A 12,941-nucleotide genomic window follows, 5' to 3' on the forward strand; every position below is an offset into this window, starting at 1 on the left:
CAGGAAGAACCCTCTATTTAGTAAAACATGAAAATGTTTATACAAAGATGGCAGGCCACCCTTAAGCTTTCAAGTCCTTTTCCACATTTGGCACCTACATGCAGCATTCCAACTGCTTGATGATTGTCCTTCCATGTTTGCTCTTTGTCAGAACGAGATAAATAGCTGTTCTTCATGTCTAATTTCTTTGTTCCTATCTGTGTAATACCAGAGTTGCCTGGGTACAGCAGGATTAATCTTTATTTTCAGGCTCTGGCAAAAAGACAGGTAGTTGAATACACTAGTTAAGGGACACCTCTGAAGTCACTTTTGGTATGAAACAAGTGTTGGTCTTCAAGCACACTATATCTTTATGGACAAGATTTCAAGGAGAGCTACTAGTGTTGATATAAATGGAACCAAGATTATTTTTGGGTGGGGTGGGAGGGTCCTGGACTGCCAGCTACACCATGATGAGACCAGGATTCCCCTCTTTTAGGTTGTCTAGCTTTCTTCATAATGTTGAGCATGTTCTTGGACAAGGGTACTTGACTGGAATAAGTGTTTGCTTATCCAAGAAGTGAGCTTGAGACCCTGGATGTATGGCTGCAGCAGGGCTCTTGACTACTGGGTCAACTACCACAGTATCTATGGGGGTTCCTTCCTCATCTGCACTGGGAGAGAGAATCAAAAGTTACTTTGACCAGAAAGAAGCCAACAGAGTAAACGTAAGCCTTTTTATACTCTCCTTTTGCCGAACTCTGGGTAACAGATAAGTTGTGGGGTACATATGGAGAAAATGAAAGTCACATATTTACCTTACATTTGAATTGGAAGTTTCACCTCAGTCACCTCTAGGACTAAGACCAGAAGAACGATCCCACCAAGGACAGCCCCTCCCAATTAAACAAAATACTCACTGCCTATGGATCTCTCCTCAGATCTCTGGCAGCTCATACAAAATGTAAAGTGGAACATACAACAGAATGAGAAATGAATAGCCTTCCTTCTTTTCCCTTTCAAGGTGTTGTCTTCTCTTGCTTAAGGTAGAAGGGCCAGCCTTTGCTAGAGTAGTTTTTAATACACCTTGGACCTATGGAATAATAATAAAAAGATCTTTATCTTACTACATTTTTTCCATTGCCCAGCTTCTTAAAACACCTTCTCAATTGGGGGTCCAAACAGAAGCACCTTATCCAATGCAGCATCTATGTGCTCTGCTACAAACTCTAGAAGGTGCAGAGTCCACAGGCAAGCATGTCTTTGACCCAGAAAGACAGTAGCAACTGCCATGAGGATTAATCGACTACATCACAACCACATGTGATAGAGTGCCTGGCAACCTGGACACTGAGGTTACATGAACCAAGCAGTTCCCTTTTAACAATGTTGCCTGCCATCCCCTCTACATTTTGTCTGAACTGGCATTTGAGGGACCTAACAGTCATGGTTACTGATGTGTAGCTCTTTCCCCAAAATAGCTGAGTATCTTACTGTCACTGGGAATGGGATTCCTGGATGCAGCTGCATCTGATCACGTACTGGAATCCATGGACACCACTGATGGATTAGCAACTTGGTTCTTATACTGGTGTTTGTGGGAGACAGGGACCCTATAAAAGTTGTCTGGCGTCCTTGTATGGAGGGGACTCTACAAAGAGGGACTGTGAAATATACCATACAGGACTTCTAGAACTGAAAAAATGATCAGAAGCTTTGGTTCTGGCAGGTCTAGAAAATTTCTGTAATTAATTTGTGCCTGAGAGAACTCCTCTGCTTCCCATCTGAAAGCCTCTTTCATCTTGTGAAGGATATTCTGATATAAGACATCTTCAGGTGATAAGGCTGAGAAATTGGTGTACTCAGTGTCAGACTGCAGGCAAGACTTTGGAGTCATTTGGTTAACATAAACCAGTTCTGCCACCTCTGAATCTGAGGTAGTAGAGTCCCTCTGTGGAGGAGATTCATTTTAGCAAAAGACATTTCTGACACTATGTGTTCTTCAGAGGTTGAGTGTTGAGATTTCAGAAAATCCATAAAGTCCTGAGCCAACTTGAACAGGTCTTATGATGGAGCAGGGATGAGAAAGGAGAGGGCTGAGACAAGTTTACAATAACCTTTTGGCTTAAGTGTCTTGAGCTTGTGTTTTGGTGTATAGTCTGTCTTGAAGTCCTCAGCACATGGGCAGACATCCATAACCTTGATCTAGTCACCTTAAACCATCTCTTGTACAAAAAGCATGGGGATGTCCCCATCCCCTGTGCTGGTGATAGTGCAGGAGTCAGAATTACAAGCTTGCAAAGAGACCTCAGTGCAGACCAAAGGCACTGAAGTTTTGGCTGATGGGGATGGGCAAGATGCCATCAGTGTGGTGGTCTTCTGAGAGGTTACATCAGAGGAATCGGTGGAAACAGACTCCGGATATGGAGGCTGTGAAGACACCTCACCAACACAGGTATCTGTGCATATGGGACGCAGTCAGACTGCTGTAATCTTTTCTTCATTGAGCATGTTGCTGAGATTTTTCTTTGTTAGGTAGCCAGAGGAAGACATGATGGATGTCACCAGCAACAAATACAGGTCTTCAGTGATAAAATTCCTAGAAAGATTTTGCCCTATGCTTTATGGTCCTTTGGTCAAATAATGCACACTTGGGTAACTGGGCACATTATGGTCTATAAGTAGGCAAAAAATATAAATTATGGAAATCTCTGTGTGGCTTTTGCTTCTTGCACCCAAGACAGTTATTCAACTAAGTATCTCACATTTACGATATCACAGGCAAAAAGAAATCTACAGTAATAGACAAAGATAAACATTGTTCTCAAAACAGGTAGTTAGCTGAGAAATCTGGATTCAGGACAACCTAATTGATTGATGATGCAACCAAAGATTCAAAATTTTCATCAAACTGCAGCAAGAAAGATATGATGATGGAGCTGGCCATCTCCTTTTATGCCAGTACTGTCCTGATGTTAGTATGGGAGAGAGTCTACTGGTTCTGAGCATTTGAATGGCTCTGGAAGTTAGACCGGCTTGACATCCAGTGTTGCCTTTGACCTTTTAGTACCAAATTTTTTTGCGGAAAAATGACAAAAAAAGTTGGAGTCCTTCGTATCATTCTAACCAATTAAAATTTAAGTTGTGAACACCCATGCTTTGCAACAAATATTCCTCACAAATGGTGTAATTTTGAAAAAATACTGGAAGACCGATTTACATTAGATTCAGTGGCAACTTTTGGCATGAAGGAACGATTCATTTTCATGGATACCGTGTCTTTATGGAAAATTACATATGTGATGTGAACCCACAAGGCCTGCAACTCTGAAATCCTGCTGGGCAAGGTAACTGCAACTAAGAAAAGAGTTGCCTAGTGAGAAATTGCAATCTGGATGAGGGAACTGGTTCAAAAGGAGCGAGTGTTAGACTCTCCGGAATAAAGTATGGGTCTGAAGGGGGGGAAAGGAGACTTAATGGGAACAGAACGCAGAAAAGTACTTCTTATAAAGGCTTTGCAGACATTTAGTGAGGCCAAAGAAGCAAAATTTACATTTTGATGAAAACCTGATAAGGGTATTAGGTGAACTTTCACAGAAGAGAAGCTAGGACCTAATTACAAATTGGAGACAAATCTCCCAAAACACAGAGAATTGTAACTTTTAATAGAGCTAGCCCTCTAGCAGTAGCCAAGGAAGTTAAACTGGTCCACTTACTAAATATCTTCTTGGTTCTAGGGCTCTGGGCAGAAGTTGGAATACTGACCACCCTACTTGAGTAAGAAGAGCCCCTGCTCATCACTGGAAATACAGAAATCATGTGATAAATTTCAGAGAGTGAATGTCTGAGTGAAGTTTCATGGATGGGTGAGAGAGGAGGTTGGTCAGCTTCAGACAGAGAGAGGCCTGTCCAAGGGGTGAGGCCAAAGCACAGGGTATCAGAACTGTAAGAGACAAAATGTGACTATTAGAATGACACTGGCTTTGCAAACATTGAGAAATTTCAGGATACGGGGACTAGGGGAAAGTCAGAGCAGTGCAGAAGGTCACTTCTGCATGAGAACATCCATGGTACAACCATGTAGTCCAGGAGCAAGGAAACAAAAGTTGCTGCATTTGAAACCTGACGGGATGCAAGCATGTCACAGCAAGGTTTCTTCCAGTGACATAATAGTGCCGTTGACTGGATGCAGGACCAGTCATGGCATATTAGGGTGCTATGACTTAGCCCATCTACAAGAGATGGGCTTGACTAGGGATAGATACAAGAATGTGACTGGAGGCAAATACAGATTCTATTACTCTCATGGCCTCCCAACAAAGGAGAAAGGATCGAGGTTCTTTCCTGCATGTTTATATAGCAGAACACTACCATCTTGTTGGAATGGACGGCAATCTTATGGAGGGGAGGGAGTCCTGGAAAGCCTGCAAGATGAGAAGGACATCACACATTCTAAAATGCTAATGTGCAGATTGGTTTCATTGATCAACCATGGGCTAGTTTGTCTAAGTAATGCTACCACAACCAACAGCACAGGTGTCTTGATCACAGTTGCTCTGTGGGCTGGGGGCTGGAGCTTGAAAGGGGCTTCCTGAAGATAAATTTAATTCCACCAAACAAGTTGGTTGTTGCACTTTTCTGATATCCTGACTGGAGAACCTAGAGGGTCTACAAGCCGATCCCAGTGTACATTGATAGTCCACTGAAGAACCCTCATGTGGTATCAGGCATGAATATCATGGAATATATGTAATATCATATCATCATAAATATCGTAGCACGAGTCCCAACACACAAGAGCACAAAGCTACTGGAATCATAAAACTGTATACTACTTGCAGAACATGGTATTGATAAGATTATTCTTTTTTAACAAACCATAGTAACATTGCCATTGTTACTGTCATGCAGTTTACATACAGGTGTTCTTAATTTTCATTGACTTGAACATTACATAAATTGCTCAATTCCTGCCTTCCCGTAAGCCTCTTCTTTGTCCTAAAACATTTCTGCACACATTGTTCCCACAAATGTCCTTTTCTAAAGATCCCTCCTCCAATTCTTTCATCTATTTCACAATATTCAATACTTCAATAACAGCTGGTTTAGATTTCAATTTCCATTTTATAGTGTTTTTTGGTAGCCAATAGCTTAAAACTTAGTTAATGTTTTACTATATCAAGGCAATTCAGATCCTATTGTTGTTTAGCGTAGCCTGACTCCTCATGACTAGAACTGTCTGTCAAAAACTTTTTCATTTAGTTCTTACAAAGTCATATTACTAGCTTCAGTAATGCTGCTTATCCACCTTAGCTTCCGATCCTATATCGCGGATTAAAAGAGTAATTTCCTTAGACACAACCATTTCCTCACTACACCTCTCTGACAAAGTATTCTGCATGAATTTTTAAAATCTGCCAACTCAAAACATGGTCCCATTTATGTCTCTCTTTCCCATCACAATTCCAGCATTTGCTGTCTACAGAACAAAAAATTCTCTGAAATCTGCTTGGGGCATAAAGATATCTATACAAACACATCCATGCAAAAATCCTAAACATTCTGGATTTTCATGCATACTTGGTAAAATTTACAGTTGTCATCCCACTGTTACTTTGTAAATTCCCTTTTGTTTTTCTTTTCTTAATCTTTTCTAACCTGCTCTTATATTACAGCTTTCATGCAATATTCTGTTTGCAAAAAATAAATAAAACAAAACAAAATAAATGCAACTGTTGCCAGCCAAAGAAGTTTAATATATTTAGTTTTCTTCTCATTAGCTGCTGAGAATTCATCAGAATGACCATTTACAGACACAAGCCACATTTAAAATAAATCTTAGTCATGTGATCCAATCACATCATCACCACAATCAATCCTTCAAAGGACTACTACTATTACAAATACAGTTAAGAAAGCCATAAAAAAGGGATTATACAAATAACTCAAGATGTACAAGACATATACGCATAACATCTTCAATCATTACATGAACTTGAATTTAGCAGCTCACAACTTTCATACACTCTTAACCAAAAATATTTTAATTTTGACTTGGCCCAGTGGCATTTAGCTTCAGCTGCCATGGCAGCTTTTTGTAGTCAATCAAATTCTCCCAGTTACCCCCTGTTAAGGTTATAGGAACGTTTTCAAATTGCTACACTTCCTAGAATGTTTACTCAAGGTATTCAAGTCTCACCCTCTAATGCACTACTCATGCTCACCTTTGCCTTAAATGACATTCCGTTTTTTGTAAAATGCTTCACAGGAAACACAGGAGGCAATTACACATAACTTCCTTTGTGTCACAGTTGTATAAGCCTCTACACCAAACAGTGCTATCATAATTCAGGACTGTAATACAAAGGACATCATTGCTAAACCTACATTATTTACAACCACCACATTTAGTCGTGCTTTTATTACCCATACTACTACAATCAGCATGGTATTCATTCATTCCAAATTGTAATCTCTTTCTCTCTAAGATTTGGTGCCTTTTTAGAGATAAAGGATGGCTCTTTTCCTGCAATCATTTTAGGTATGCTCTTTCTAATGGTCAAGTTCCAATTCTTCTTAATAATGTTCCTCATCACACCCAACAGGTTGATGTACACTATAACCATAGGAAGACCTAAATCAAGTTTAGCAATCATGTCTGTGCTCATTTGTACAGAAAATGGCCACAATAAAACACCTGGAAAATCCACCCATCTTTGCACTTAAATTTCAGCAGATACACTCTCCACTGAATTAGATGACCTCTACATTTAAACATGTTACAGACAAACTCAACCTCCTTTTCAAACAGATGGTCTTCAGACACAAGCTTGGAAAGCCTTATAACTTATCCCTTAAGCAAACCTTTTTTTCTGCCAATTTGGATGACAACTTGAAAATGTAAATAGCAGTTAGAAAAGGCAGGCTTCCTGTAGTTGTTAAGACACTAGTCTTGTTTCAACGTCAGCTGAAGCAATGTTTAGATCTTAAAAATTCATCTTATGTTTCTTTTCAAAATGTAAATTCCAAAAAAAATGTATACTTTGGTTAAAAAATTCATAAAGAGCTGTAACTCGTACTCACCCATCTTATATAAAATGAAAATATCATCTAAGTAGCATAAGTAAATTATATCCAAACATTTTTTGCAATGACTATTAAAAACAAAGTTTGTCTCCCAGCAGCACATAATAGTGTTGGCATAAGCTAGGGCTTATCTAGCCTCCATTGCTACCCTTTTCTGCTGGTGGTAAAACTCTCCCAAAAAACATGAAATCATTGTTTAAGACTATATCCATGGCACTATATATTAAATTAATTTATGTGTTAAAAATAACATCTTTGGGCATTGCAGCCCTAAACCATTCCAACCCTAATTCACGTGGAATACAAGAAAACAAATCTTTTACATCTGCAGTAAAAAGTTTTCATCCACGTTTCTGAGACAAATGCTGTATAAAGTGCCATAAATCACACACAGCATGAGACTTACCATGAAAAGGCTTTTCAAATTTTTTTTGTTAACAAACAGTGCAAAGTCCTTTAGCTTTAGAATCATCAGAGGCCACAACAGGTGTATACTTCAAGCTATTCAACCCCTTGTGTATCTTGGGGATCACAAAGAAAAATGAGTACTGGCAAGGATTTCAAACTGTAGACAAGCAAACGTCCCTAGTTAAAGTAAGGACAGAAAAGACATTAGCTAGAGACCAGCACGATTTTAAGAACAAGTGCACATATCCATTTTCTAGTGGTACAAATAAACAATAAGAACAACTTGGAGGCTCCTTCTATTCATGCAAATGAAACTGGAATTTCAAATGAAGGTGGGGAGATGAAATGATTGAAAATGATGGGTATTTTTTTAAATAACCAAAAATAAAGCACTGGAAGGTTCACCAGAATAAAATCCACTGTTTTATTGATCACACATGATATTAAAAAATGTAAAACATCCAGAATGCATTAACTGTATCACTGCGTTTTCGTCACAAAAACTTCTTCATATGAGCATACCAACTTCTGAAACCCCTTTATGTACAGAAACATCCCCAATTAATCAATTAACAAACTATTATACTTTTAAAAACACAGTGCAAAAAACTATATATATATATAAACAATGAAACACAATAAATACAGAAGTGCATAGAAAATCATTTGTTGGTCAAGCAGGAATCTTGTAAAAACATACATTATTTACAATTTGTAAAAACGTATAAACAAAAACTGTTTAAAAATGTTTAAAAATATAAAACTTTTTTAAAACCACATTTAAAACACTTGTGTAGGTCATACAAAATGTAAAACAGCACCATCTGCTGGAAAGTCACATAATTTAAAGTTTAGCTGACTTAAGCTTTAAGACTGGCTTCAATGAAACCATCTCATTCAAACCAGGATACCTAGTAGCTTCAAGAATTAGTTGCCAGTACAGTTCCCTGTATTCTAGGGGTGTTTCCCAAGGGCCATCCCTAGGATCAATGGGCAATATTTCTATTACATAAAAATGAAAATCAGCTCCTGCACAGTTCAGAGTATGTTTAAACAGAGAATTGTTACTGTTCATCTTTTTTATATCGTACCTGTGTTTATACATTCTTGACTTTAATAAATCTGTCTCTACTTTTCAGATGAACCATCTCTCCAACTTTGACATAAGGGCATTGGGCACAACAACCACACTTGTGTGTGCCCTTTTGTTAGAAAGGTGAACAGCGTCCCCTTCTGTAAATACACTTAAAAGGTTTATCAGATATATACTTGCAGGTCTGATGTACTAGCAAATGTGTTCCGTTCTCTTTTTATAATGTTTCTGGCCAACCCAGCATCCCCGTCATAAGTAATAACCAAAGCACTGCTGTACCCATTATCACCTGACCTCTCCTGTGTTTGAATATTTTCAAGGTCCTGATTGTCACTCCCAAAAATGGGGGCAAACCTAGATTTTCTTGCTTCCAAAACTTCATTGTATACTTCTGCTAGATGCTTTTCTGGGTACCCCCTAGCTTTGAACAAATCCAGAAGATAAGCAATTTCATTAATAAAATCATTGTCATCTGAGGTCATTCTGGATATTTGAACAAACTGACCCTTTACTACCCCTTTCTTCTTGTGATGTGGGTGTGCACTGGTATAATATAGGTAAGAGTTTTGGAAGCAAGAAAATCTAGGTTTGCCCCCATTTTCGGGAGTGACAATCAGGACCTTGAAAATATTCAAACATCGGAGAGGTCAGGTGATAATGGGTACAGCAGTGCTTTGGTTATTACTTATGACGGGGATGCTGGGTTGGCCAGAAACATTATAGAAAGAGAATGGAACAGATTTGCTAGTACATCAGACCTGCAGTATATATTTGATAAACCTTTTAAGTGTATTCAGAGAAGGGGACGCTGTATCAAAAACATTCTGGAGAACAGTACCCCTAGGACAGGTGTTCACCTTTCTAACAAAAGGGGCACACACAAGTGTGGTTGTTGTGCCCAATGCCCTTATGTCAAAGTTGGAGAGATGGTTCATCTGAAAAGTAGAGACAAACTTATTAAGACAAATGGTTTTGCTAATTGCAATACTAATGGAATTATTTATTTAGCCTTGTGTGACAAATGTGAAGCATTCTAGATAGGCAAAACTAAGAGAAAATTAAAGTCAAGAATGTATAAACACAGGTACGATATAAAAAAGATGAACAGTAACAATTCTCTGTTTAAACATACTCTGAACTGTGCAAGAGCTGATTTTCATTTTTATGTAATAGAAATATTGCCCATTGATCCTAGGGGTGGCCCTTGGGAAACACCCCTAGAATACAGGGAACTGTACTGACAACTAGTTCTTGAAGCTACTATGTATCCTGGTTTGAATGAGATGGTTTCATTGAAGCCAGTCTTAAAGCTTAGGTCAGCTAAACTTTAAATTATGTGACTTTCCAGCAGATGGTGCTGTTTTACATTTTGTATGACCTACACAACAGTGTTTTAAATGTGGCTTTAAAAAGATTTTATATTTTTAAACATTTTTAAGCATTTTTTTTGTTTATAAGTTTTGACAAATTGTAAATAATGTATGTTTTTTACAAGATTCCTGCTTGACCAACACATGATTTTCTATGCACTTCTGTATTTATTGTGTTTCATTTTTGGGGATGTTTCTGTACGTAAAGGGGTTTCAGAAGTTGGTATGCTCATCTGAAGAAGTTTTTGTGACGAAAATGCAGTGATACAGTTAATGCGTCCTGGATGTGTTTTACGTTTTTTAACATCGTGTGCGATCAATAAAACAGTGGATTTTATTCTGGTAAACCTTCCAGTGCCTTCTTTTTGGTTATCAGTTTACTTTTGGCACTTTTTTCCACTTTCTTTGTTTATTTGTTCTGTTTTGTGGATATGGAAAGGCAGCCAGATTCCAACATGGAGGATCGAAGGAAAGGAGGAGAATTGGGGGAAATTCATAAGCTCATTGGCCGGTTACCCCAACTGGTGGGTCTATTGACTCCTGTCAGTCAATCCTTGGCTTTGCTGCATCACATCTGACATCACCAGGCAACCAGGAAGTAAATTAGAGTGAAAATGGCAGAATTCAGCATGAGGCACAAACTGAGTTAAATGAGAATGCTGTAGAGGATGTCCTTCGTGGTTCACTGTTGCAGTCATGACTGTAGGGTTCTTCCTGCCAGCAGCAGCCCCCGATCAGCCAGAATCCCAAAGTCTGGATCGGGCGTCATCTGAGGTCGCTTTTATCCTGACGTCAATGCGCCGGAAGGTACAAAGACCTCAGCTGACGCCATTTCCCCAGTCTTTCTTGCCGCGCGGTGCCCTTTGCAGTTCAGTGATGCCAGTCGGCCTGTTCCTGTTTGTTTTTGGATTTAATCCCTGGATTTTAATTTTTTGAAGATAAGTACCCCATTGGGGAGGTCTTTTTCTTGCTCCAGTCAGATGTCAGAAAAAGTTAATAATTGTATTTCTTGTGAGAAGCAAATACCTCATAGGGATTTTCACTCTTACTGTATTCCCTGCCTGGGTCCTGACCACGACGTTGCTAATTGTGCATTTTGTGCTAGATTTAATCAGCGTACTATTAGGCGTAGATATAACTTTGCCTTTTACCATTTTGGGAAAAGGTTTAATTATAACATGTCTTCAGATTCCTTTCCTACTTCTGGGGTGTGTATCCGGTGTAGAGCTGATGGGGTCTTCAGAATTGCCAGGGGCTGGACCTTCAGATACTGCTTCCTCAGTTGGGTCCGGAGCCGGTAGGTAGGTACCGGCTTCTGAGGGAGTTCTCAGGCCTTCACAGCTTCCTGTAAATGTGGATTCAGTTTTACAGTCAAAGACAAAGTCTAAGGCTTCAGCTAAAGTGAAATGGCAAGCACAGGCACCTTTTGATCAGGGTCCTAGGCCTCAGAGGCAGATGCTTAGGATGGCTGAAGATCTCTTAACTATGATCAGGGGTTCTCATCCTCCTCCTGACAAGAAGCCTAGATTACAGTCCGATTTTGATTCTTCAGACCAAATTTCTGTTTCTTCTGCTTCTTCCTTTGAGCAGGATTATTCCTTTCCTCTTTATGAGGATTCTGATGCTGAAGATTCCTTTCCTTCGGCCTCTCCTCCTGAGGATTATTCTTTTGGTGAAACTTTGCATTATATGAGGGTGCATTTTCAATGGGAAGGGCAGGAATTCTCTGAATACAAGAAAAGGCTTAGGAATTTTCTTCTTCTCCCACAGCATAAGCCTCTGGCTATTCCCCCTGTATTGGACATTGTTGATGATGTTTTTTCGGAAGCTTCTCTCTCTCCTGATTCTTTTCCCCCTACTCCGGCCAAACCGGATAGCTATTATAGGGTTGCAGATTCTCACAAATTTCTTTTTAGGAATCTTTCGCCTGATCCGGAAACTATTTCTCAAGGTCCTAAGGGTGTTAAAGCGGCCTCTGCTAAAAATCCTATTCCCTTTGACCGAGAGTCCAGGGCTTTGGAGAGATGGGGTAAAAAAGTTTATACTTCTGCTACATTGTCTATTAGGGCTTTGAACTGTCAATTTCATATGCTGAAGTATCAGCAATACCTTTTGTCTGTATTTAAACAGAAGATGTCAGCTGTGTCTATTGGTGCGGATAATCAGGAGTTACAGGATTTATTGCATGCTACTGAACAGGTGGGTAAACATACCCTGCATTGTGGTTTTGATTCTTTGGAAGCTTCTTGTAGGGCTGCTACAACTGGCGCTGTTATTAGAAGACATGCTTGGTTAAAAGAACAAAGCTTGCCAGATCAGGTTAAAGCCAAACTTTTGGATGCCCCTTTGCAGCACAATGTTCTGTTTGGGTCCAAAGCTGAACAGATATTGAAGAAAATGGAAGACAAAGCCAAATCTATGCAGACGGTTAAGGATTTTCTACAGGTACAACCTCCTAGATTTAGCAGACACTGGCCAGCTAAATCTTGGTCCTTTCCGGGCTCGGACAGGTCTCAGAGAGGCAGATTCCGGCGTTCCAGAGGTCAGGGACAGGCACAGACCCATTTTAGGAATAGGCAGTGGAGTGCCCCCTCTCCCAAGGGAGGTGATGATAAAGTCTCAACCTTACTGAAGACAGTCTTTATGACTCTCCCTTTCTGGTCCCAGGGGCTCCTCTCCTGGAAGCACCTTTGGGGGGAAGGATTTCTCTTTTTTTATCAAAATTGGAGCCACATAACCCGGGACAAGTGGGTTCTGGACATAGTCTCAGGAGGTTACAAATTTCATTTCCACACCTTGCCAACACTGAACGGTTGGCCAGACCTGCCAAATCATCAGTGAGCAGCGGCACAATGGCAGGTTCAGTCCCTCCTGGCTATGAGGGCCATAGAATTGGTGCCAAATTTAGAAATAGGGCAAGGTTTTTATTCCAGACTTTTCCTGGTTCCCAGGAAGGAAAATTCGTGGAGACCAATCCTGGACCTCTCTGTATTAAACATCTTCCT

General features: G+C 39.7%; 1 protein-coding gene across 2 annotated transcripts in view; it reads right to left on the minus strand.

The window, feature by feature from the left end:
- KAT7 (lysine acetyltransferase 7) overlaps nucleotides 1-12,941 on the minus strand; it is a 609,598-nt gene that overhangs the window by 49,138 nt on the left and 547,519 nt on the right. The gene's annotated exons all lie outside the window — the stretch shown is intronic.

Source organism: Protopterus annectens, chromosome 13.part0 (assembly GCF_019279795.1).
Source record: "Protopterus annectens isolate FY-2018-M chromosome 13.part0, PAN1.0, whole genome shotgun sequence".
NCBI lineage: Eukaryota > Metazoa > Chordata > Ceratodontiformes > Protopteridae > Protopterus > Protopterus annectens.